Here is a 3,612-nt window from a genome sequence, read left to right on the forward strand (position 1 = left end):
TTCAGATGGTGCAGAATTCTGTTTCTTTTGGAGGAGCGGCGACTGAAGACCCCAACATGCACATAAGGAATTTTGTCGAGATCTGCAGCACTTTTAAGTATAATGGCGTGAATGATGAGGCTATCAAGCTGAGGCTTTTCCCATTCTCACTAAGGGACAAAGCTAAGGACTGGTTACATTCTGAACCAGCTGGGTCCATCACTACGTGACAAGATCTTGCGCAAAAGTTTTTGGTGAAGTTTTATCCAATGGCAAAGACTGCTGCTATGAGGAGTGCTCTTACTCAGTTTGCGCAGCAACCTACAGAATCTATGTGCGAAGCTTGGGAACGCTACAAGGAAATGTTGAGAAAGTGTCCACATCATGGAATGCCTGATTGGATGGTGATCACGGGTTTCTATAATGGTTTGGGGCCCAATCTCGGCCCATGCTCGATGCAGCAGCTGGAAGCGCTTTATGGGCTAAAAGCTATACTGAGGCTTATAATCTTATCGAGACTATGGCTGCAAATGAGCATCAAAACCCAACTCAGAGGATGATGCCTTGTAAGGTAGCAGGTATTCTGGAAGTTGATGCAGCCACCGCTATTGCAGCACAGCTTCAAGCGCTGTCAATGAAGGTTGATTCTCTGGCTACATATGGAGTTAATCAAATAGCTATGGTTTGTGAGCTTTGTGCAGGTTCTCATGCTACGGATCAGTGTTCTCTTGTCAACGAATCTGTTTAGTATGTGAATAATTATCAGTGACAACAGCAGCCTGTGCCAGTGACCTATCATCCTAATAACAGAAATCATCCAAATTTCAGCTGGGGGAATAATCAGAATGCTATTCAGCCACCATATCAGCAAGGAGTGAGTAAACAGTTTAACCCACCTGGATTCCAGCAACCACAACAGTATGCTCAAAGGCAATCATATCCTCAACAGGGAAGTGCAGCTGCACCTACTAGTGCTGATTTTGAGGAACTTAAGCTGTTATGCAAGAGTCAGGCAGTTTCTATCAAGACCTTGGAAAATCAAATCGGTCAATTAGCCAATGCAGTGCTCAATCGTCAACCTGGCACTCTTCCCAGTGACACGGAAGTACCAGGCAGGAAGGAAGCTAAAGAGCAAGTCAAGGCTATTACCTTAAGGTCTGGAAAAGTTGCTGATGCTGAAAAGGCAAAAGAAGGAGAAGCTGAAATTAGAGATGAAGAAGCTAAGCAAAAGGAGAAAGCGGCGGAACCAAGGAAGACTACTATTGAACACACTCTGCCTGAGGGTAATATAGGGGAGAAACAACTCTATCCTCCACCACCTTTTCCTAAGAGATTGCAGCAACAAAAGCTGGATAGACAGTTCGGTAAGTTTCTGGAGGTGTTCAAGAAACTTCACATCAATATACCTTTCGCTGAGGCTCTGGAGCAAATGCCTAGCTATGCGAAGTTTATGAAGAGTATTCTTTCAAGGAAGGTGAAACTGGATGACCTTGAGACCGTTGCTCTCACGGAAGAATGCAGTGCTGTTCTGCAGCAAAAGTTACCGCCAAAACTAAAAGATCCAGGTAGCTTCACTATTCCTTGCACCATTGGCAAGTTGACTTTTGACAAGTGCCTTTGTGATTTGGGAGCAAGCATTAATCTGATGCCGTTGTCGATCTTTAAAAAGTTGGATTTGCCTGATCCAAAACCCACATACATGTCTCTACAATTGGCTGATCGTTCCATTACTTACCCAAGGGGCATAGTGGAGGATGTGCTAGTCAAGGTGGATAAGCTCTTCTTTCCTGTAGATTTTGTTATTCTGGATTTTGAGGAAGATAAGAAGATTCCCATAATCTTGGGAAGACCTTTCTTGGCTACTGGCCGTACCTTGATAGATGTGCAAAAAGGTGAACTTACTATGCGGGTACAAGATCAGGATGTGACCTTCAACGTATTCAAGGCAATGAAATTCCCTACAGAAGATGAGGAATGCTTAAAAGTGGATGTGATTGATTCTGCGGTTACTTCGAAACTCGATCGCATGCTAATGTCTGATGCATTGAAAAAGGCCTTAGTGGGGGATTTTGACAGCGATGATGAAGATGGCAACGAGCAATTACAATATCTGAACGCTTCTCCCTGGAAGCGAAAGCTGGACATGCCGTTTGAATCTCTTGGTACTTCTGACCTCAAGAATGTTGAAGGAAAGCTGTTAGGTCCCAATGTGTTTGTAGAAGGGGGGGTTGAATACAAACGGTACCAAATAATCGAATAAATGCGGAATAAAAAATGTGAAACAAAATTCAAGTTAAATAAAAATATTATTAAACTTGAAAGGTGTTACAACAACTGTATCGATTACAAGGTATTAATCTCAAATCAATTATCACAAATCTAGAATAAATTCGACATGAACTTTTTCTATTTTTGCAATAATTAGAATCAAATGCTAAACGCGATTTGAGATTAAGTTCTAGGGATTTTGATCCGCTAGATTGTTACACAAGAACAAGATAAATAATTCTAGTGGTTTGGATTTAACATTAACAAACTAGAATTTTGATCTTGATGTAAGCAGAGAAGAAAATAAAATGTTTGCTGCGGCTGCTTTCTTTTTGTTCTTGTATTTTGATTGAGTTATTGAAAGTCTTCTGCTTCTTTTTCTTTTTGTATGCAATCCAACAGAATAACTTGAACTGCAATGACAATCCTTTGGCTCAGCAAGACTTTCGGTAGGACAATGGATTGAACTAGCAAGACAATCTGATTGAACTACAATGACTTTCGGTATGACTATTGATTGTCATACCGATTGTCATATTAGTTCAAATCAGATTGTCTTACTGAATTAATAACAGATTTAATCTAATAATAATTCTGATAAGACAATCAACTGAATTAGCATGACTTTCGGTATGACTATTGATTGTCATACCGATTGTCATACTAATACAATCAGTTGTCTTTTTGGAATTAAAACAGATTTTAACCAATTAAAAATTCTGAAAAACCTTAATATTAATTCTGAATTAATTAATCAATTAATTTAATTAATTAAATAAATTAATCTTTGCAGATATAATTTATTCTCTTAATTAAATTATATGACTTAATTAATTAATAGAGAATTAATACTAACCCTGAGCAGCAACCAATCTTCTGAATATCTTCTGAAAATCACTGAAATTATGAATCAATTCCACCACTTCAATGTTGACACTCGATGTACTGTCTGGTTCATGAGTGACTAACTTCCGTGACGTTTCTTCATGTCTTGACTTTGACACTTTGATTTTCTTCAGATTAAATCCTTGTAATTAATGATACTCTCACGAGATCTCTGTCACTTGATTAAATCCACGATCTTGATTTGTATCACTGAGGCATGATCAACTTCTTGAACTTCTTCCAGTGAATTAACTCCTCAAGTCTGTAGATGAACCTTGTTTCTGAATCCTTTGACAGATATTACTTTGCGAGATCTCTCTGACGGTCGATCCACTATTTACTTATTACATTCTTATTTGAGTTGAGTTGAATCCTCGAATATACAAATAGGCTATGACATATGACTTACAATCTCCCCCTATTTGTTTGTTAGACAATAACACACAAATACCTAGAGGATAACTCAACTAACAAATAAGA

General features: G+C 38.8%; 1 non-coding gene across 1 annotated transcript; it reads right to left on the minus strand.

Moving 5' to 3' along the window:
- Nucleotides 1-263: 263 nt before the first annotated feature.
- On the minus strand, nt 264-370 carry LOC141709443 (small nucleolar RNA R71). The gene has a single exon (XR_012570018.1). It is a non-coding gene; the product is annotated as a small nucleolar RNA R71 (small nucleolar RNA).
- Nucleotides 371-3,612: the final 3,242 nt, after the last annotated feature.

The sequence above is a fragment of the Apium graveolens genome, chromosome 2 (assembly GCF_009905375.1).
Source record: "Apium graveolens cultivar Ventura chromosome 2, ASM990537v1, whole genome shotgun sequence".
Lineage (NCBI taxonomy): Eukaryota > Viridiplantae > Streptophyta > Magnoliopsida > Apiales > Apiaceae > Apium > Apium graveolens.